The sequence below is a fragment of the Neofelis nebulosa genome, chromosome 6, assembly GCF_028018385.1.
Source record: "Neofelis nebulosa isolate mNeoNeb1 chromosome 6, mNeoNeb1.pri, whole genome shotgun sequence".
NCBI classification, from domain to species: domain Eukaryota; kingdom Metazoa; phylum Chordata; class Mammalia; order Carnivora; family Felidae; genus Neofelis; species Neofelis nebulosa.
The window spans coordinates 106,306,919-106,331,332 of record NC_080787.1 but is presented as its reverse complement, the minus strand read 5'-3'; the positions used below and the strand labels follow the sequence as shown (position 1 = coordinate 106,331,332).

General features: G+C 39.5%; 1 pseudogene; it reads right to left on the bottom strand.

Moving 5' to 3' along the window:
• Positions 1-15,724: 15,724 nt before the first annotated feature.
• Positions 15,725-18,352, bottom strand: LOC131515467 (alpha-ketoglutarate dehydrogenase component 4-like; annotated as a pseudogene).
• Between the last annotated feature and the right edge of the window lie 6,062 nt (positions 18,353-24,414).

Here is a 24,414-nt window from a genome sequence, read left to right as displayed (position 1 = left end):
TTCCTTTTCCACGTCTTAAATTCTTGAGATGACTTTCAGATTCTTGCAGTCCATTTGTTGTGACAGTAGTGACTTAGTTTTACTTTTTCCCAGGAGGAGGAACATGTGCCATGTGGCTAAAAGCCCCAATGCCTAAGATGAGATATAAACCATCTGGAAGAATCATGTCCTGATCAGGGTAAAGTAGCTATCAACTATCATTAGTTTTTTTTGTTTTTTTTTAATGACACTTTACAACTAAGACCTCAACTCAGGGAAAAACAAAACGAAACAACGGTCCTTTAATGAAGATGTTGCTTTGTTCTTTTTTAAAAAAAAAATTTTTTTTTAATGTTTATTTATTTTTTTTAACGTTTATTTATTTTTGAGACAGAGACAGAGCATGAGCGGAGGAGGGTAGAGAGAGAGAGGGAGACACAGAATCCGAAACAGGCTCCAGGCTCTGAGCTGTCAGCACAGAGCCCGATGTGGGGCTCGAACCCATGAACCGTGAGATCATGACCTGAGCCGAAGTCGGACGCTTAACCGACTGAGCCACCCAGGCGCCCCAGATGTTGCTTTGTTCTTAGTTTTTCACATTTCTTCGTGACATGGGCGAATGCTTGTTCCAAGTCAGCATTGGTAATACAACGTAATGATATATAACTAACCCGCCCTTCTACCAAAGCTACTTAGCATCCTGTCGATAGGAGAGTTTTCAGAGTTTTCTTACACTGAAGTCATGTACTTGCATCTGCTTCCATTGCCTTCAGTAAAAATATTGCTGAAGCTTCTCTGTTCTCTGAGATTCATAACACTTTGCATTTCTATTGTGATATAAATGACATGGGTTTTCAAGGTTTAAATGAAAACTTCGATTTGTGTGCTCTCACAAGTATACGTTTCAATAGTGTAAGATCCCTTTTTCTTCACCATAATCCTGTGTACATTACTAACTTCTCTGTGCTTCCATTCGTTTTTAGTTTAAAATGAGGAAGGTGATAATCATCCCTACCTCACAGGGTTGTCACAAGGTTTGAATAATGTTCAGTTAAGTGTTAGCTGCTATTGTTAGGGGGTTCTGGCTGGCTCAGTCGGTAGAGTATGTGACTTGATCTCAAGGCTATGAGTTCAAGCCCCATGGTGGGTGTAGAGATTACTATTTTAAAAAAAAGAAGAAGAAAGAAAAGAAATACAGCGATCAGTAAGTGTTTGCTGCCATTGGTTTTGTTAACATGTCAGGTAAAGGGTAATAGATGGGGCCAAAATGATTTCAGGGAGAAAGCCTGAAAGCTTCACGTGTTCTTCAGACGTCACATGGATTGCATTTGAGCCTTTTGTTGCAATTTGGTGTCTACTAAAACTACTAGGTCATGGAGGTTAGAGAAGCAATCTTTTGAGAACTCAGTTTAGCAAGCAGTCTAGTAAGATTTGGCAAATTTAGGAGGATCTTAATGCTGTTGCGATTGATTTGAGAATAATCTGTCAGGGAAGATTGTTGTGAATGGATTATGGACAAAATAAAACATTGTTATTGGCTAGTCATTTGAGTAGCAATATTAATGCGAAGAACTAATGCTCAGGAGAGTTCCCAGTATTTAGGAGCTGCTCAACGATTGCTGCAATTTCCCCACCTCACCACAAGATGGCATATATTCCATTGTTTAAATATTTTTCTAGCTGCATTTTTCCTCTGTAGTCACTTGGTCTATTTAACAAGCAGAGTAACACTAACAGGTTCTTTTGGATGCAGGCTTGGATTCAATACTATTTGAATTAAGCTACAATTTGGTGTACTTAGTTGGGATTTTCTGTAGGTAAAACAATTATAACACTAATTCCTGAGTTTATATCCCTAAAATAAAATAGAGTGTATCTGGTAATAAATTGAGACTTTTCTAGTAAAAAGTCGAATATAAATTAATACAAGAAGAAGAAGAATTTTCTATTTGTGCTGGGAGTTGTAATCATTTAATATATACAGTTAAACAGGAGAATTGTGATTTATTTCTAGGATATGTTGCTTAGTACAGTGAAGGTAATATGCAGGGGCGTTGGATTCTTGCTCCACAACTTCTGTCATTAAGCTACGTACCTAACCTCTTTGATCTTTGGCACTTCACAGAGTCATGATTAGGATTATTAATAAATTCTTTTCTAGTGGAATAAATGACAAGGGAGAACATATTCCTTGGTTAGATTCTGTTATTTTTTTTTTTAAATCCTTTTTGTTTTTGAGAGAGCTCAAGGGAGGGAGGGACAAAGAGAGAGATGACAGAGGATCCGAAGTGGGCTCTGCGCTGAGAGCAGCAAGCCTGATGTGAGGCTCCAACTCACAAACTAGCCGTTTATGACCCGGGCCGAAGTCAGACGCTCAACTGACTGAGCCACCCAGGCGCCCCAGTTAGATTGTGTTATTGATAGAGCTCTGAACTGGTAAAAAAAAAAAAAAAATTTTGGCGGGCTCACCTTGTGACAAGTGGTATGTGTGTAGGGGTGAGTTTAACAGTTATGATTGAAATCTAAAACTAATCCCTTTGGGTTGTGACGCTTCCAGCTTCTCTTGTGTATCGTCCAACAAATTACTTTTTTTTGTTTCTTCAGAAATCAACATTTCAAGGGTGACCTCCAGTCATGCGGTCTATACTCACTAGGCTGATGTACAGGTAAAACTTCAATGAGCAGGCAAGTATAGACAGGCATTCCTAAGTTAAAAGAGAAAACATTATCACAATTGCGTCTGCTTAACGATACCAACAAAAGGTCATCATGGTCTGGCAACCAATAAGCTGAATGTTTGAGTTGAAGGGACAAGAATTTCTCCTTTTGCCTTTTTCACCTGCACTTGTACTATGTCTTTCAATGGGAAAAACACTTGAAAAATCTCATTATTCTGCAGGATAGCAGGAAAGTTCAAACTCTGTTGCCTTTGACCAGATTTCAGGTGAGATCGACATGCTTGAGGGCACCCTTGTGTGCTCCAGGGGTGGGTACGAGCCTTCCAGATGCAAGAATGGGAGCACTAATCTCATCAGCATTTCAGAAGTTAGACTCTTCTAAATGGGCTGGATTTCTCATTTCCATAGGATCTGCCTGCAGTGGACATACAGTATTTTTCAGGAAAAGATTTTCTCTATGATCCACAGTCCAAACCATCATTGGCTATTATGCTCCCTATCAACCAAATGCAAAAGAAACTTCTTTTTGGTGCACTGAAAGGAGATACTCTTTTCAGATGCATTTATTTGTGTAGTTTAATGTTTACATGTAATAAACTTAGGTATAATTTCTATGCTATTCCCTTAAATGGTGAATACCCTTTCAAAATCTGTTTTAAAATCAAATTAACATAAATCTTTAAGCACATAGTAAAGCTCTTTTATCATCCTATTTCTAGAGTTAAGCAGAAAACTCTATAAGCTCATTTACTTCAGATCGATTTATGACCATGGTGGGCATAAATCTGATTTCCCATATACACATGCTGGACCCTAATGGTTATGTAAGGTAAGCAGCCTTATCTTAAACTTGCTTGGGCTTCTTACCCGACTTCCTCAAAACACCATCATCACGTAGAGTAGCAACAGACAAAGAGCCGTGGTCTGGAAATCATAAATATGAAGTTAGTCCCAGCCTTTGCATTGTATAGTTCTGCTTTGGCCAAGTCACTTCAATTGTCTATGCCTCAGTCTACTCATCTGTAAACCTGGGTAAGTAACAGCTGGCAAATAACCATGCTTTTCCACCATGTCCTCTCTGTTACCTGTGGCAGATATCACAAACTGATAAGTGCTTTGCTGGCCTTAAAATTCTTCTCCACACAGAAAAACCCTACAATGAATCAGAGTTGGCATTAAAGATGAAATGCTTTTGCCGTTCCTGTGCTGTGAGATGTTTAAAGCCCAAAGTCAACAGAGCGAGCCTTCATGTCTTTATGCATAAGCATGCAATATATTTCTTGGTTGTTGAATATGATATATTAGAAATTATTTTTACTGTCAATATTTTCCTCATAGCTAAACATTTGCCCATAGAGATTCATTTTTAAAATTTTAAATCAGTTCATTATACCAAGAAGTGCTATTGGAAAACTATAAAGGTCATAGAGACCAGAGTTTCCCTGCGTCAGAGTCAAATCAGGAAAGAGAAACCGTACTGTAATGTGAATGTGAAATTTTAATAACAATCATTAATTATAATAGGATTAGAGTATTGAGGGATTGCCTAGTAAAAATGAAGAGAATAAATTTTTAAAAACCACAGGAATAACATGTAAGGAGCAGCCACTACCCCTAGGGCTGTGAGCGTACCCAAAGAAGAGCCCAAGTCCCCCACCCAAGCTTCTGGAGAGGGCACACTGATGGCTCACTGGATGGCACAGAAGTCACTGGGGGACCGCATTGGTGGAACTTGCTGGAAATCCACCCTCTAACCCCTGCCCGAAATCCTGTCTCCAGGGGGCTGGGGAAAGCTACTCCTAGAAAGGTGTCTTGTGAAAGGGACTCAGCCATGAAACTGCTTGAGCTGCCTGATGGGGGTACAGGTGAGACCCCGACTGCTGGACACTGCCGATCACCCTCCAGTGGGGCCAAGAGCTAGGGAAGCTGCCCATGCTCCAGGCAGTAGGTGCCAGGGAAGCCGTGGACCTGCGGCGACCCGCTAAGAGCACACCACGACCGGAGGAGCCACTTCACCCTCTGGCACCCTCTACTGACAGCTTAATATCGTGGCAGCTGGCAAAACAGAAACAGTTAAAAGATCGAACTCCCACGCCGCGGTGCAGGCAATGGAAGATGCATTTGCAGCCGAGAGGCAAACTGATAACTGGTCTATTCCTCTTTCCAAAGGACTCTTTGGTGTTAGCTGTTGTGTGCAACGGAGAAGTAAATTCTCAACCCTTTTCTCTGTGGACTTAGCTTGGCTAGGCTTGGGTCACTTCTGCCTTGCCCTTAGAAGTAAATCCTTTTTTTTTTTTTTTTTTCTTTCTGCCCAACTACCTAACATGTCTCTCGGCCACTGGCACCACCAGCTGATTTCCTCTTTGCTGCCTTTTGACCCTTTGCTGGTAATTGCCTGACAGAATTCCTGTGACTAGGAGTATCGAGTGTAAGTGAAGGTAAAAATAATGAAGCTGTCTAGTCTTGGGGTATGAGCACTAGGAGGATAAACTTACTGAATGTTGAGTTTTACTCCAGACAACATAGGAAACTCTAAAACAACACTTGTTTGAGACACTTGCTGAAGCCAGATGGCATTGGAGCAAACTGTGTCTATGTTTAGTGAAGCTATATAAGGTAGTCTAAAGGCCACTGAAACTGGGCTCCACCATTTGCTATCTTTGTGACTTTGGACAAGTTTTTTTTTTTTTTTTTTTTTTTAACGTTTATTTATTTTTGAGACAGAGAGAGACAGAGCATGAACGGGGGAGGGTCAGAGAGAGAGGGAGACACAGAATCTGAAACAGGCTCCAGGCTCTGAGCAGTCAGCACAGAGCCCGACGCGGGGCTCGAACGCACATAACGTGAGATCGTGACCTGAGCCGAAGTCGGACGCTTAACCGACTGAGCCACCCAGGCGCCCCTGGACAAGTTTCCTAAACTCTCTGAGCCTCAGTTTCATCATCTACAAAATGAGGATGATCTCAATTTCAGATAGATACAAAGATGAAATGAGAAACGACTTTATCTCTGGTTCTTCCCAAAGCTGTACGAGTATATTAACAAGAAGCAAAAATAAATCCAGAAGGAGAACGTAAGAGGATACAATAGCATGAAAGGGAAGTGATCATTTTGGAAAGTCATAGGCAGGTGGTAACTGGAACTTACTCTTGCAATGATAAAAAGTCAGGAACCAGTCAGTTTCCTGCCAGAACTTGGAAAAGGCTTAGAACGGGATGCCTCACGGAAGGCTGCAGTGCTGATGGGAGGTGAAAATGGGAAGACTGGCTGATGTCTTTAAGAGGAGCGATTAGATCCCTAAATACCATTCCCTACCCTGAGAAGCCTGGCAGACACCCTTCCGCCCCAATTAGGAGAGATTTGCCTTCTGCAGAAATTGAGCCAGATTGGTTCTGGGCTCAGAGACATAGAAGATGAGATGACATATTGAGAAAATGAGCCTTCATACCAAACTGTGAGATTCTACTGAGTATAGGTCTCTTTGTGAACTCATAATTCTTTTTCTTTTTTTTTAAGATTTGATTTTTAAGTAATCTCTACACCCAACACAGGGCTCAAACACACAACCCCAGGATCAAGAGTTACACACTCCACCAAGCGAGCCAGCCAGGCATTACGTGAACTCATAATTCTTGAGTTCGTTGAGCTTCATGCGTTTGTAGATATATTTAATCAAATTTGGGAAATTATTTGGAGAGATCACTAAAATTGACAAACTTTTATTTTAAGCTAAGAAAACCAGGATACATAAATTAACTAAAATCAGCAATGGAAGTGGAGACATTACTGCCAAACTTACAGAAATAAAGGTATTCAAGAGAATACTATGAAGAATTGTGTGCCAACAATTTGATAACTTAGATGACATGGAGAAATTCTTAGAAATACACAAATTATCAAAGCTGACTCAAAAAAAGAAAAATCTCAATAGACCTGTTATAAGTAAAGGGATTGAATATTTTTTTAAAATTTTTTTAATGTTTATTTATTTTTGAGAGACAGAATGCAAGTGGGTTGGGACAGAGAGAGAGACACACACAGAATGGGAAGCAGGCTCCAGGCTCCGAGCTGTCAGCACAGAGCCCGATGCAGGGCTCGAACTCAGGAACTGGAAGATCATGACCTGAGCTCAAGTCGGTCGCTCAACCGCCTGAGCCACCCAGGCACCCCAGGGATTGAATCTTTAATTAAAAAAACCAAAACCAAAAAAAAAGTCCCAATAAAGAAAAGTCCAGGACCAGATGGCTTCACTGGTGAATTCTATCAATCATTTAAAGGATTAACACCAGTCCTCAAATTCTTACAAAAAGTAGACGATGAAGGAACACTTCCCAACTCATTTTATGAGGCCAGTCTTTTCCTGGTACCAAAGCCAGATGAAGACACCACCAGAAACAACTGAAGACCCATGTCTCTTATGTATATCTGATATATATTTAAGCCATAAAGAAGAGTGAAATACTGATACATGCTATAGCACAGACAAACCTTGAAAACATTACACCAAGGGTGCCTGAGCTCAGTCAAACATATGACTCGATTTCAGCTCAGGTCATGATCACACGGTTTGCAAGATTGAGCCCTGCACCAGAGCCAGCTGACAGTGTGGAGCCTGCCTGGGCTTCTCTCTCCCTCTCCCTCCCTCTCTCTCTCAGTAAATAAATAAATAAACTTTAAAAAATTACACTAAGTTAAAAGAAGCCCGACACAAAATGTCACCTGTTGTATGACTGCATTTATACAGAATATTCAGAACAGATCAACTCTTAGCAAGAGAATTTAGATTGGCAGTTGCCAGAGGCTAGCACAGAGGGGTAAAATAATAACTAGTGCCTAATGGGTACAAGATTTCCTTTGGGATGATGGAAACGTTTTGGAACTAGATAGAGGTGGTGGTTGTACAACTGTGGATGCACTGAACGCCACTGAATGGTCACTTTAAAATGGTCGATTTTGTGTTCTATGAATTTCACCTCTAAAATAAATATTTGTGTTTATGTTAGGCCCTCTCCTAACTTGATGCTTTTCTGGTGGTGCTGAGAGCATTGGCCCCAAATCTAATCTAATCTGCCTTCCAATATAAGGAAGGAGCTAGACATTCAACAAGCAGGTATGCAGGCAAATACAGTTACAGTTGTGGTGAGTGTATACAGAGGAAAAGAAGGAGTTGTAGGAAGAGAACAGGGAGGGAAATTGAATTAGACTGGGCGGTGGGGGGAAGGGGTGAAGGGAGAGACAGTGTCAGGAAGTTCTAGCTGAGGAAATGTCTTTTCAGCGGGATCTAAAGAATCAGAATTAGCCTAGTGGGGAACTGAGTATCGCATACCCCGGACATTGGGAGCAGCACGCCAAGTGTCCCGAGACGAGAGAGAGAGAGAGAGAGAGCGAGAGCGAGAGAGAGAGAGCAGTGCATTTGAGAAAAGGAAAGAGTTGGAACCCACCGAGCAAGGCACCGGAAGGAGCTGGAGAGAAGGGCAATTGAACGCTATTATCAACCGAAAGGTAGAAACAGGAAGTAACATGACATGATTCACATTTTAAAATGCTGCTGTGTGGTGAACAAATTGTTGAGAGGCAGGAATGAAAGCAGCGAGATCAGTTAGAGGATGTGACATTTTACAAAACAGCCTGCAAGTTTGTGACCTTGCTCCCATCGAGAAGTGGTGTCTCCGTCCTCCCCCTTGGATCCGAGTGGGCTCATGGCTGCTTCAAACAAAATACAACAGAACTGACACCTAGAGGACTCTTAAGGCTGGGTCATAAAAGACCATTCAGCTTCTTCCTCATGTTCTAGGGATATGCACTGTGGGGAAACCCAGCTGCCATGTCTGACTGTCCTGTAACTGCCCAGCTCGAGAGGCTTATGTAGACACTTCTGTTGCTAGTCCTAGCTGAACCCAGTCTTCCAGGCACCCTCTGCACCCCCAAGGGACCAGAGAGGGGAGTCCAGCTATCTTGGACCCTCTGGCCCAGCCCATGTTCCAGTGAATGCCATTCAGTGACTTCAGTTGTTTCCTTGAGGAGAAGAGTGGCCCAGCTCAGCTCTATGGGCACCCCCAGACCCTTCTCAGATTCTGATAATCTACTTTGAGGCTCCTCCAGATGGGGGCTGGGGGACACACATCGGCCTACCTTACCTGATAGTTTTTTGGATCAATCTCTTCAGAAAGAAGGTGAAGGAAGAGAATAAGATGAGCAAAAAACCAAAATTGGAGTCTCATCGCTGCCACTGTTAGTAATGCCTGATTTAAGGCATGTTATTTAACCTCATTACTCCTTGGTTACCTAATTCATAAAATGGGGATGATGATACAATGGTGCTGATCTCACGGGTCCATTGAGAGAATGACAGAAGAGAATGCATACAAAGTGCTCAAAGAGTGCCTGGCATATTTTAAGTGCCTAGTATATATTACTTATTATTAATGCCTAAATTCTATGCCATAGATCAGAACAAAATCTGGCAAGTGAGACTACTCCGTGGTTTTTGAGTTGGCTTAATTTCTCAATATTATACCAGTGTCAAGATTCACTGTTGCTAGAACTAATACTTTTAAAAATTAAGTATGTCATGGGGCGCCTGGGTGGCTCAGTCGGTTAAGCATCCGACTTCAGATCAGGTCACGATCTCGCGGTCCGTGAGTTCGAGCCCCATGTCAGGCTCTGGGCTGATGGCTCAGAGCCTGGAGCCTGCTTCCAATTCTGTGTCTCCCTCTCTCTCTGCCCCTCCCCCGTTCATGCTCTCTCTCTGTCCCAAAAATAAATAAAACGTTAAAAAAAATTAAAAAAAAAATTAAGTATGTCATGATTTGGAAATTTGATATCACAGAAATATATCATGATAGGTTAAAATAACCTTGTCTCCAAACACTTTCCAGGTACAAAAATAAACAACTAGAACTATACATGGGAATGGAAGACAAGAGTTAGTGAATGAAGATATGAAAGTGCTTTGAAAGCAAGCTGGGAGGTTTTGACGACAACCTTTTGGCCATTCGGTATCACCATTCCCAAGGATACCGGCTCCAGCGTACCTTAAATATACATGACAAACACAGCCCAGGAGAAGGAAATGTCCCATCCCTTCTCCTTCTTTGGTCATGAGTGTGGAGACTAACTAATCTTCTTGTGTCATTCTCTCCAAGAGAGAATGGTTCTTGGAAATGTGAATAATGTGTGGAACTGTAAATTTTTATAGTGTTTTTGAGGCTGATTAAAAAAAAAAAATCATTGGCAAACATAAAAGACTTAGTTCCCAGACGTTCATTCTAGTATCATTTATAGTAACAACCTAAATAGTTAGTCTTGCAAATTTCTGTAAGGAATTATAGTTTATTATTTATTAACTCACTGGAATATTAATTATTCCATAAACATGATGGTGTAAAACTATATTGTTGACATAGAAACATATTTAGGTATATTAATTCGTGAGGGAAAAGCAGGTTACATTGTTAACATTTTATAACTTTCAGATAACGGAGGGAAAGCTCGAGGTAAAAAAAAAAGTCCCCACAAAGAAGCAAACTTTGAGATTCCCGGTGTTTTATTTTCGACTAGAATCTTAAAGAAATCCAGAAGGACACGTGCTGAAGATCTAGAACCTGTTGTGGGGCGGGCCCGATGAAGACTTGCCACAGAACAAAAGGAAATGGCGGGTTACTGACCTGCCCTTCGGAGAGGTTCCAGAGCAATCTTCAGGGATTGCCCTATGGTTAGTCAATCTGAATCTCCTTTAGAGCAAGCTGAAAACCCAGAACAAAGCACAGGATCAAAATCTAAACCTGTGTCTCCCATAGTCTGTTTTGCAAAACACTAGTTCCATGGTATATGCATAGTTGATGAAATAAGAAGCATGTTCCTTTCTCAAATAGTTTGGGGAAGCTTTTAGATTAAATGTTGACAAATGTATTTGCAGGAGCACCTGACCGGAACCTCGAATGTGAAGCTGTGCTTGGTGATCTCCCATCAGAGGTACCACGTTCACACTTCTCTAACTAGTGTCCTTGGAGATTCCTCATGGAAAAAAAGTGTCCCATGGTCCATAAAGTAGAGAAATATGTGTCAATGGGCTAGACACCTTCTCATCTTTGAATATCTTTCTTTTTCATCTCCTGTATTCAGCCCACTGGCATTGATTTGTTTCTTCCATCATAATATTTTTCGAATGTGTCCATTTAAAATCATATATTATTTTAATGTATGCCTAGGTGCCACCTGGCTGGCTGTGGCACCTGTGTGGCTCAGTTGGTTAGGCATCCGACTCCTGGTTTAGGCTCAGGTCATGATCTCATTCACGATGGTGAGATGGTGCCCCATGTCAGGCTCCATGATGGGCAAGGAGCCTCAAGATTCTCTCTCTCTCTCTTTCTCTACCCTTCTCCCCAACCTGCACTCTCTCTCTCTCTCTCACAATAAATAAATAAATAAATAAATAAATAAATAAATAAATAAAATCATATATTAACATTGAGCTTCTATTAAATACTAGGCATTTAAAAACCTTTATCATTTAATTTTTGAAAAATTATGGATGCTAATTTCACCTCTGTTTTCTAAGTAGAGACACTGAGGTATAGAGAGATTGGGTACCTTGATCAGGGTCAAGGGACTCATAAGTGATTGAGCTTTGATTCAAGTCTTTGAAGTACATGCTTTCCCCAGTAGCACATTTTAATTCTACTTCAATGACCTTCCTTATTTTCACCATGCACCACAGCAACAGCCTCCTTAGTTTGTCTTCCTTCCCGGCAGTCTCTTTCTGTTTCGATCCGCCTAGCCCTGCTATATTCCTGCTGCCATATATTCCTGCTATATTCCTAATTTCTCTTACATGCATGTATCCCAAAGATCAAGGGCCCCAAAAGCTCTTATTTGAATCTGGCAGGGGAGGGAGCTGTGAGGGTCCAGTGGCTTCATGGAAACTTCACCTATGGAAAAAATGTTTCTGCTGCCATTAATACTTTCAAAGAAAAAAGATTATAAATTATCAGAAGAAGGTGAGACAGTTATAACTTTCTAGAGCATTTGAATATGTGCCCTCAAGTCAGGTAGCATCTAGAGAGGAGCAGGATATGGAGAAGGAATGAGCTAATGGTCCGGTCATTGCCTGACTTCCCTCTTTGCCTGCTGCACACCATGGGGAGGTAGGTCCTTCTCCCCTGCACAGGAGACCAGGTCTGGGAAACGTACCAACAATCCATGATGGAAACTGGAAAGGGAAGCTGATGTTTTGATTAAGCGAATATTTGAAATTATTTCATTCCAAAGAAAAATATCCCAATTAAAGTGCCAAGCATTCAGTATTCACAAACAGAAAACAGATGCAACATGTGTTCAGTTTGAAACTGACTTGGGAATAACTCTCCCAAAACTGAATGTGGACATATTTAAACAATATAATTCATAACAGAGCTCTAGAAGGGTTTCGAAGAGGAGACAAAGGAGTACTATACACACATTTAGCTATCCCTAGAGTATGGGCATGTACCGAATGTAATAAATATATGTCTGCTATTTAGCTCTGCAGTTTCCACATGCTTTTTACGTGACTGCATTACTGATTACATAAGACACTAAAATCTTTTTTAGGAATACATATAGTGGTAATGTTTTTAGAACCAAATTATAAAAATAATTAGCCAGTGGAAAAACTTTTTTTTCTACTTCTCAAGTTCAATATTTTCCTGAAAAAATTTTCTGCTTCCTGATTTGGAAAACGAACTTGGAGCCAAGATTTACTTTCTCTTAGAAAGGAAACTTCAATAAAGTTTTGTCATTCTTTGATCCTTTTAGAAAAACGAGGCTTATTACTCTTCAGAAAACAAAATTCTCCGATAACTTCTTGCATTCCTTTGGTATAAACGTGGGAGTACAAGACAGGATCATAGTTAAAAAAAAATTATTCTCAGGACTGCTAAATTTTAGCCAATCTTCCACCCAAGTGAATAAAAAGTTTTAGCAGGTCCATAAAATGCTTCCACATATTTCTAACCAGAAAGTTGATGGTGGATATCAGGTTGTAATGTTTTGCAGTTAATATTGTCATCAGTATTTTCCATATGTTTTTTTGTTGTTTTCCTTGATTTACCAAATGAGATTTCTCAAATTTTTAATGTGGTGTTTTAGCTACAGTCCTCACATTCAAAATAAATTTACAGAGAATCTATTCAACAAATATATATTGAATGCTTGCTATGTGCAAAACACTATACTGTGCTGTTTTGAACTTTCCATTTGAATTAAACTTTTATATTGGTTAACTTATGTGTTAATTTCATAGACTGATTTTAGAAGCAAATTTTCAATTAGCTTTTCTTTATTCTAGTTCCTCACTAACCTACTTTACAATTGACTCTGTACCTGTGGCGTCGCAATTGATAAAAAAGAGTGGGTTTAATACGGTGTATTATGCATCCAATACAATTTTAAATTATTAATCTGATGCAAAAGTGGGGAATAAGACTAAAACGGTAAATAAAAGTGGAAATATATAGATATAGTATGTGACCTAAGACAATATAAACATATATGTGACCAGCTAAGATATTATGATAGATTTCATTATTTGACCCAATTCCCCCCCCCCCCCCCGCCCCACTTTCCCTCTGTGCCATGCCATTTGGCAGTGCTCTCCCACAGTAGGCATACTTCTTATGGACTATTACTTAAGTTGTGTTTGATCTCTACTTTTGGTTTGGTCATGTGAATTGCCTTGGTCAATAGAATGAGGCAGAAGGGATAGCGTGCTAGCTCCAAAGTTAAGCCTCAAGGGATCTTGCATATTTCCACTTTCTCTCTTGTGTTCCTGCCACCCATGAGAAAGATAAGCCCAGGGCTAGCCAGGTGCCAGAAAAAGGAATTTAGACACATGGAAGTGGGTTGCCCCCAGTAAAGTAGTCGAACCAACCTATAGCTGGAGCCCAGCCCTTATCAGCTCTGTTAGTTTTCCAGGACTGCCATAATAGACTAGGGGGCTTCAACAACAGAAATTCGGTTTTTCACAGCCCTGAAGCCTGGAAGTCTGAGATCAAGGCTAGAAGTCTGGTAGGTTTGGTTTCTTCTGAGGCTTCTCTTCTTGGCTTGTAGCTTGTCTTTATGTTCACCTAGCATTCTCTTTCGAGGCATTCCTCTTGTAAGAACACCAATCATACTGGATTAGGCCCACCATAATGACCTAATTTTAACTTAGTTACTTCTTTAAAGAGCCTTTCTCCAAATACAATCACATTCTGAGGTACTGGGTGTTGGGACTTTGACATATCATTTTTGGGGGGATGCAAGTCAACCCGTGACATCAACCAAACTCAGCCTAGATCAGGCAATCCTCAGGTGTCAAAGAGATTCATCAGCTATAATAATAATAGATTAGCATTTTAAGGCAGTGAATTTTGGTGTGCTTTGTTTCAAAATGTTAGCTTATCAGGGGCGCCCGGGTGACTCAGTTGGTTGAGCGTCCGACTTTGGATCAGGTCATGATCTCACAGTTTGTGAGTTTGAGTCCCACATCAGACTCTTGGCAGTCAGCGCAGAGCCCATCTTGAATCCTCTGTCTCCCTCTCTCTCTGCCCCTCCCCCGCTCATTCTCTCTCTCTCTCTCTCTCTCTCTCTCTCTCTCTTTTTCTCAAAAATAAATAAATACATTTAAAAAATTAGCTAACCAGTACAACTAGCATGAAAAAAAATTAAATAATTATTGGTCATGAGATATGGGGTAAATCAAAAATATTTTAAGATTGTTGGGTCACCTAGGTGGCTCAGTTGGTTAAGCGTCAGACTTCGGCTCAGGTCATGATTTCCCGAGTCTGAGATGTGCTGACAGCTCCGAGCCTGGAGCCTGCTTCAAATTCTGTCTCCCTCTCTCTCTCTGCCCCTCCCCCACTCGTGCTCGCTCTCTCTCTCTCTCTCTCTCAAAAATAAACATTAAAAAACTTAAAAAAAAATGATTGTTGCTACGTATTCTTTTAAATTGGCTGTATTTTTCTCTATATATAAAGTAATACTTCTCCATTGTTATAAAAACAGAAAATATAGTAATACATAAAATACAAAAACAAGAATCAGTTGTACTGTGTCCCCTTCCCCATCATGGTAGAAAACCAATGTTAAATACCTTTTAATTACTTTACTATTTACAAACACAAACATATCCATACATATTTTTACACATACATCCACACATATTTTTACAAAATCGGGTATTGTATTATACATATTTTAAACTGCTTTTACTTTTTTTTAATAAAATTTCCAAGGATAGTGTTCTGTCAATGTAAAGCTATATCATAATTTTAATGACTGCATAGTATACTCTTTTATCAATTACCAGAATTTGCTAACTTTTTATTGACTATTATTTAGATTGCATTCATTTAAAAAAAATTTTTTTTAATGTTTATTTATTTTTGAGAGGGGGGGGAGGGGGCAGAGAAAGGGAGACAGATTCTGAAGCAGGCTCCAGGCTCTGAGCTGTCAGCACAGAGCTCGACGCAGGGCTCGAACTCACGGACCACAAGATCATGACCTAAGCTGAAGTCGGGCACTTAACCGAGTGAGCCACCCAGGCGCCCCTAGATTGACATTCATTTTTTATCATTATTTTATTTTTTTCATTAAAAATAAAAGATGCAATAATGTTTCTTTCTAAAATGCCTTGAGATTTGGGGTTAAAAAAATAAAATACACGTGGAGACTATTACTAACTATAAGTTACTATATAGGTTTTTCTGCCAACTTTACATAGATGGCTTTAGCAAAGTATAAAGATGAAAATGTATTTGGCCTTGGTATAAAGGTCAGTGAATTTAAATAAGGATGATGGTTACAGCAGAGCTGATAATTTCTTTAAAAATTTTTATAAATGTATACTTTAATAAGAATATAAGCAAATAGGTAAGTTTGTGGAGAAGCTGACCAAGATACATATATTAGGAGATATGTCCATCTAAATCTTCTATATTTCCTTTTTTTTTTCCTTACAGAATATTTATTCAAGTTGTTTAATGTGTAATTTCTCATGTGCCATTTTGGAAGTGCTTTATTGTAAAGACCATTCTTTTGTCTGATTACAAACAGCAGCCACACTGTCAGTGATTATTCTGGACCTCCACGTTGGATAAATTCAATTTCTTCTCGAGACACAAGTTTCCTTCTGTATTTCTGACGTAATGTTTTTATTATTTCTGCAGTGTCTGGTGGACCCTGATGAATCAGCAAATCTGGTGATTTCCTGCCCTTAGAACGCTGTGAAATTGAAGAAGAGTGAGATGGGAGTCCTACTGAGCTCAAAACTTTTGATACATTGAGTTTAGGATTGTCTCTTCTGTCAGGGAACCTTATTCATGGAGTATGTGGTTTGACTACCTGAACAACTCTGCTGGCAGACGCCATCTTGATGCCCCTGATGGTTTCATTTTAAAACATTAATCCCACTGGTATCTACTGAATTACCTACGAAATGTGTGACACTTGCCTCCACACTACAGAAATGAAATGTGGCTTGAGATGTCTCCCTGCTGAAGAGGGAGCAGACAGGGATGGGTATAGGTGATCCTGAGGACTTGCCACCTGACATCCGCAAGGTTGCTTATGGGATGATGAAGGAAGTTCGATGTTAAGTGTTAGAAAGAAACATGTTTTGTACTTTTATAATTAAAAGACTGTTCTTAAGAGCAGGGCTTTTCTTCCTGGTGTTTCTTTCTGTGTAAGAAACAAGTAAAATTCTCACTTGCCTAACAGCAGGATACATTTAACAACCCTCAACATCCTTCTAAGGAAGAGCCTCCCAGGCAAATATTTTCTGTGAGGCTTCTGAGGTGGTTTCTTTCCCCCTTGGGCTTGGGCCAGCCATCTGTTAATTGTGGGTCTGGTTTCTTTCTTGCCTTCTGTCACACCCAACTCAGTGGGCCTGGCCACAAAAGGAAGTCAACATTGACCACACAAAGACACCCTCTGTCGTCAACTCCACCGAGGCTGGCTGCACTGCTGGTATCATTTGTTCTGTACTTCAGGGGACCCTACGTCGGTTGGGACTCAGTGCCAAAGAATCTCTACTTCTGGAGAATGTGGTGGTGATGTCCTTGTGTAATTTCTCCTCCGGAATACAAGACCACTCACTGTATCAAGTACTGTACTTCTCAGAGGCATCTTTCTCTGCAAAATTGGGAACCTCGTGGGAGGAAACAATATTTTTAGCTGAACAAACTGTTTGAATCTAGGTTAGTGTGATCCAAAATTGTACGAAATCCACGCCAGCCTATTTTCTTTGCCTCCATCAATAAATTTAGAAAGTACAGATTAGTGTAACCATATCAACTCCATTTTATTTAATGCTTTTAGCGGTGCTATGTGTTTTCCATATCAGGCTTCTGGGAAGCAAATATTCACACTGTCAGATAATGCAAATGACAAGTGTATTCGCCATATCCTTACCTCCGGATATACGCTTGGTCAAAAGTTTGAGATGAAGAAGAATGAGACTGGGGACCAACAGGCGTATATATTTTCAGTCAAAATGACAAAAATCTGGGCCAAGGTAGACATCAGATTTTATAGTGAATGATTTGTTAACAGATTAAATATGGGAAGTAGAAGACAAGCTGGAGTCATAATAATATTCATATTATTAATGGTAATAATATTGGTAATTGGTATTGGTAATTTATTGGTAATAAAATTGGTAATAACAATGGTAATCACAATGACTGCTGGAGTTTATTGGAAGCTTTCTGTTTTCCAGGGTCATGCTAAGCACATTATATACTTACCTTGTTTCTCTTCCACAACAACTGATCTAGGCAAATACTATTATTTTCATTATTATTTCTATTTTTGAGATGAGAAGATTGAGGTGCAAAGTGATTAATTAGCTTGTCCTATCACCTTAAGGGTAGAAAGTGACAGAGCTGAGATTTTTACCAGATCCTGGGCTCTTAATTACTGCACCATACTGCTTATGAGCACTTATCTTTCACTGTGCTTTTCTGCACTGTGCAGGCTATTATTACTATATAATAAGATACCCCTATAAAGACCTAAGGAAGGAAAAGGTTGCTCAGGGCTCCTTATCTGAAGAGAACCACCATTTGCAGGGAGTTAAAACTCAGGCCAGCCAATGGGGTTTATTATACCCATTGCGGCCATTGCTACATTTCCATGTCTAGATCTTTCTAAGCTCATCATGACATAGGACTTTTAAGGAATTGCTTTGGGACCTTTGCACAGAGCTTCCTATCAGGGAAATGTACTCTGTGTGCAGTGTTTACTCTCTACAATGTAGGCCCTGGGCGTGGGGTGCTTGCGATGGTTTCTCTCTCCCTCTCTGTCTCTCTCAGAATCATTAATGACTTCACTATCCATCCCTTCTATATAAATACCCCCAACCACCGTTCTCCCTAGGCCCACTCCTAAAGCTCCCTTTCCTTTTTAGCTCATCTCCACCTGGCTCATTCTTCAGGTGTCACTGGTGCCGGCTGCGGCATCTTCCACCTGTGCATCCAGCCTTCTGGACAAGGGTCATCCCTTCGATCCAGATAATGCATGCTGTGATCCAGGCAGCCAGGGAGCTGGAGCGAGAGGACAAAGACACGCTGGCACTCTTTGGCCTGCTCTTTCAGATCTGCAGAAGCTGCCTTAGGAACATAGCAAGATATCCAACCGGTCAGGAGGGACTGCGTGGTTTCTGTCAGGGCTTTCATGAAACGTCAAAGTGATGAATAGCTTTGACATGTCTTATTGATGTCATGTCCACGCTCCACTATATCCATGTTGGCTCCTCCACGGTGTGAATCTAACAGAGCATTTGGGGTAGGCCCAGCAATTAAATCCATCTCAGGCCTTCTCATTAAGGCCAGTGAGGTCTTATGTTTTCATTAATTGTATTTTCATTAGTTGCAGGGGAGTCTTTCAAAATTCATTGTAATTTTGTCCTTCTGTGAATCTGGGGAGCAGGCAACTACAAGTACAAATTCTATGTTAATAACCCAAAGCTTTTAACAGTAATTGACTCTTCCTTTGTTGAGGGCCCCACAGGAAGATGGGCTTGGCTACCACACATTAGAACTAACATGGTGGTGTTGGGGCGCCTTGGTGGCTCAGTCGGTTAAGCGTCCGACTTCAGCTCAGGTCATGATCTCACGGTCCGTGAGTTCGAGCCCCGCGTCGGGCTCTGTGCTGACAGCTCAGAGCCTGGAGCCTGTTTCAGATTCTGTGTCTCCCTCTCTCTGACCCTCCTCCGTTCATGTTCTGTCTCTCTCTGTCTCAAAAAATAAAAAATAAACGTTGAAAAAAAAAAGAACTAACATGGTGGATGAAAAGGGAATTTTGAAGGTATGACTTCTTGCCCTTGGCCTGAATTTACAAGCATGTCCACAGTCACATGTGGAAGCTTCAAATTTAAAATATTGTAAGAGGGGGCGCCTGGGTGGCTCAGTCGGTTAAGCGTCCGACTTCGGCTCAGGTCACGATCTCGCGGTATGCAAGTTCGAGCCCCGCGTCGGGCTCTGTGCTGACCGCTCAGAGCCTGGAGCCTGTTTCAGATTCTGTGTCTCCCTCTCTCTCTGCCCCTCCCCCGTTCATGCTCTGTCTCTCTCTGTCTCAAAAATAAATAAACGTTAAAAAAAATAAATAAATAAAATAAATTAAATATTGTAAAAGAAATCCTCTACTCTGAAGACACTGCAATGTAATGGTTTCTTTCTCTCTCTCTCTCTCTCTTGCAGAATCATTAGTAACTATTCCCTTAATAAAATGTATAAGCTATTTTTCTATTGATCTCTAATACACGCCATTGTCCTAAATATGGGGCTTCATTTTTCTTTTAATAGGTTGATATACTACATAATACATTCATCTGGTTCAAAAATGAAAGATGTAAAACATGGTACCTTTCTTTCCTACTTTCGCTTCCCCAACTTTCTCTTACCATCATGGCTAATCACTATTTTCAGTCCTTTGAATTGTTGCAGGGTTTTTAATGCGTGCAAAGGCCTCTACTAATGCACGTGCACACACACACATAATCTTTAAGAACAAATAAGGCAGCATTCATTCATTCATATACCTAGTCATCCAACAAAGGGAGGCATCCTAATGTGTCTAAAAGCATGGACTTCAAGGTCAAACAGAAGACCCTGGTTTGAATTCTGGCCCCATTTCTTACTAGTCATTTAACTGATGAAGTTACTACACCTCTCAGTGCTTTCATCTCCACAGCACCACAGTGAGGACAAGAACACCTACTTACAGGTGGGTGACAATCAAATGCAAAGAAATATATAAAAGAAATCTTAGTGCCCATTACATAATTAGTTTCCAGTCTTATTATCATATATTGACACGTAAGATGTGTAACTCACAACCCCTACCCTTATGGAGTTTACAAATAACAGGAAGGATGGACTTCATTCAATTTAATTTCTTTTTCGTGGAGAAAAACATCCAAGGAAACAAAAAGGCAAGCCACAGAGCAAGAGAAAATATGTGCAAAACCTATCCGACAAAGGACTTTTATCTGGAATTTATAAAGCACTCTTACAACTCAAGAACAACCCGATTTTAACCCTGGGCAAAACGCTGAGGCATTTCACCCAAGAAGAGATACAGATGGCTACTAAGCACCATGAAAAGTAACTCAACACAATTAGTCATTAGGGAAGCGCAAATGAAGAGTGTACTGAGACACCACAACGGCGACTAGTATGAAAAAATTAAAGACTGACGACCAAGGGCTAATGAGGATGGGGAGCAACTGGAACTCTCATGTGACGATGGTGGGAAACAGTCTGGTGTTTTCATCCGACCCAGCAATTTCACTCCTAGGTATTTGCCAAAGTAACATGAAAACACATGTCCGCACAAAGATCTGTTTGCAAATGTTCATAGCAGCACTATTCATTGGAATCAAAAATAGGAGCAATTCAAATGTCTGCCTACTAATAAATTTTGTGGTATATCTCTTTAGAAAGGAACAAAATATGTTCAAAAACAGCATGGATGAACCTCAGAAACTTTATCCTAATTGAAAGTCATATATTAAAAAAAAGACATATCCTCTATGGTTCCACTTATAGGAGAATCTAGAAAAGGCAAAACTATAATGACAAAAAGGAACAGAGTTTACCCAGAGTTTGGAGGAGGGGGTCAACTTCAAAGGGGCACAAAAAACCTTTTTGGGGATTCTAGAAGTGTTTTATATCTTGGTTGTGATGGTGATTATACAATTGTATGCAGCTGCCAAAATTCATCAACTATGCACTTTCAATGGGTGGATTTTAGTATGTGTAAATTATACCTCAACAAAAAAGAAGGGGACAAAACAGTCTTCAAGGAGATATGAAAGGAATAAGCGTTATGAAAATCGAGAAGAGAAAGTTGGATCATATGCTGAGGAAGCAGCATATGTGAGCTACCTCTGGAAGGATGAGCAGGATGTAGACATGGTTTTGTTCTTATGGGAATATTCCATCTGATGGGAACAGTATGAGCATGGACGAAGAGCATGGGGAAATGTTGAGAGAGTGCCTAAGACCCCAACTTGATTCAAATTCAAATTTGTGATTGAGGAGTAGAGGAGAAAAATGAGGTTGGAGACAGGCCGGGACCCAAAATCTTGCTGTGCTTTGAATGGAAGGTAAGGAGATTGGACTTAATTTGGCAGAAAGAACAAATAAATAAAATAAAGGCTTTTGAGCAGGGTGTCATGGTTGTTGACAACATAATTTTTATCTGTGCTTTTGATCATGAGGAAACTAATTATGGTCTGTGGGCCAAATGCAGCCCACTGCCTATTGTTGTAAATAAAGCTGTATTGGAATCCAGCCATGCTCATTCTCTTATGTAATGTCTATGGTTGCTTTTACTGTCTGGTTTTTTACAGAAAAAGTTTGCTGACCTCTACTTTGGATGAACCAACCTGTCAGACTCTTTGGAAAGTGCAAAACTCTTTTCTCTTCAAGACAGCTTGAATTAGCAGAGAATTAATAATTACATCTTCATGTCCAACTTCTTGTATGAATTTCTTTAAATTACACGTAGAAGCTTGTGGCCTGAAATATCGGCACAGATTGCTAATTTTAGTAGAATTATACTATATGTGTTCTTTTGTGACTAGTATTTTTTTGCTGAACAGTATGTTTATAAGATTCATTTAAGTTGGTGACTATATGTATAGTTTGTTCATTTTCATGGCATTGCAGTATTTCACTACACAAATATGTCAGAATTTGTTTATCCCTATCACCTTTATATAATATTTTATATAATATTTTTATATAATATTTATAATATTTTTATATAATATTTTATATGATATATTTATACAATATATAAATATACATAAATATTTATATAATATTTATATGATATTGCTAAACATATTCTTACAGTCTGGTGCACGTAGGGATTGTGTCGCTAAGATATATATTTAAGAAGGGAATTGCTTGCTAGTCTTAGCAATGTATGCATTCAACTCTATTAATAAATGTCGTATTATTTTTTCCAAGTAATTTTTGTGGTTGGAATTTTGTCCCCCAAAGAGATATGTCGAAGTGCTAACACCTGATACCTGTGAATATAACCACATTTGAAAATTGGGTCTTTGTAGATGTAATCAAGTTAAGATAAGGTCATACTAGATTAGGATAGATACTGAATCCACTGACTAGGATCCTTATAAGGAGAGAGTGATGTAGAGACCAGGAGACATACCCAGAGGAAGGATGGCCAAGTGAAGACAGGCAGAAATTGGAGTGATGTAGCTACATTTCTGGCAACCATAAGCATAGCAAGATTCTTCTCTAAAGCCTTCAGGAATGGTCTGGCCCTGCTGAAACCTTGATCTTGGACTTCTGGCCTCCAGAACTATGAGAAAATAATGTTATTTCAAGTCACTCAGCTATGGTAATTTGTTATGGCATCCTTAAGAAACAAAAACAGTGATCATACGGATTCTATTCTCAATAACATTTCTTTTCCTGTACATCCTCATTAGCAGTTGATATTATCAAACTTTTATTTGTAAATAAGAGCAGATAGGATTATTTGGAATAATATTACGGGAATAAAAATTATACTAGTGGAACAGAATAGAGGGCAAGAATCAAATTCTCACATTTATAAACACTTGATTCATGATAAGAATATTCTTCATAGAAAGGGGGAAATAGAATTGACCTTTTAGAAAATAATGCTGACACAATTGGATATCCTTATGAGGAAAAAAATGCAACTGGATTCCAATATTACACCATAAACAAAAATCAATTCCAGGTAGATTAACTACTTAAACAGGAGAGGCCATGATATAAACCTTTTAGAAAATGATATAAAAGAATATCTTGGGATACTCAAGAAAAAAGCAACTTGGGATAAGCAAGAAAAAAATTAACAAATTGTACCATTTTAAAATTAATAGTTTCAGAATTTTACTTCTAGCTGAGATGATGTAACAGGTACTGGATTTAACCTCTCTCCTGAAACAACTTAAAATTTGGGCAAAACATATGAAATAATAGTTTTGAGATATCAGACAGAGTAGTGATCCATGAGAGAAAGAAAACAAATGTTGTTCTGGGCTAAATTGTGCCCATTCACCCCACAAATTCATATGTGGAAGTCTTAACCTGTAGGACTGGATTTGAAGATAAGGTCTTTAAAAGGGTGGTTAGGTTAAAATGAAGCAATTAGAGTAGAGCCTAATTTAATCTGATTTGTCCTTATAAGAAGAGTACATTTGGACACACAGAGAGACACCAGGGTCATGCATACGCACAATAGAGAGAAAAGACTATCCGAGGTCACAGTGAGAAGGCAGCCATTTGTAATTGCTCCCACATACTTCCTAGAGTTTTTAGGTCACAGCACAGGTGAGGAAGAACACAAGTGAAGTTCACCAGTCTCCCTGAGTTGAGAAGATAGAGCTGGCAGTTAAGGGGAGTTCAGATGGCTAGAGTTCACAGGACAGAATATATATACGTATGTACATGTGTATAAAGAGAGAGCTTCAGATAGAAGCTCAGGTACTTTCTCACAAATTTCTGACAGCTGACAGAAAGAGCTGTCCAAAAGAAGCAGAGAGAATACAACTTGGAGCTCAACACAGCCAGAAATAGTTTTTGTTTCCAGCAGCCAGACTAGAAAACTGCATAATTCATGTAGCATCGGTTAAAGTTCTCAGAAGAGCATCACCTTAGTGATGGCACAAAATCAGCTCCAGACTAATGGCTGCTTGGTGTCATCTAACAAAATTGAAAAAAGACCAGGCTTTTCCCATTAACTACATCTCAGAGCAAAGCTTAAGATTATTTATAGGAACAGAAAAAACTAGTCCCTAACAAAGTATAATTTATAATGTCTGGCAAGAAAAAAAAAAAAAAAAAGAAAGAAAGAAAGAAAAAGAAAAAAAGAAAGAAAAAGACAAAATGAAAAGAAAAATCAATCATTGGAGACAGACCTATAAACTATGCAGATGAGAAAATTAGATATGTACACAAGAGATTAAAACCTTTATTATAGCTATATTCCACATGTTTAAGATGATAGAAACAGGATTAAACATGTTATATAATGACATCAAAGATATGAAAAATACTCATATAGAACTTCCTTTTTTAAGTTTATTTATTTATTTTGAGAGAGAGTCTGTGAGCAGGGGGGAAGAGCAGAGAGAGAGAGAACCCCAAGCAGGCTCCATGAGGTCTGTGCAGAGCTCAATGTGGGGCTCAAACTCATGAAACAGATCATGACCTGAGCTGAAATCAAG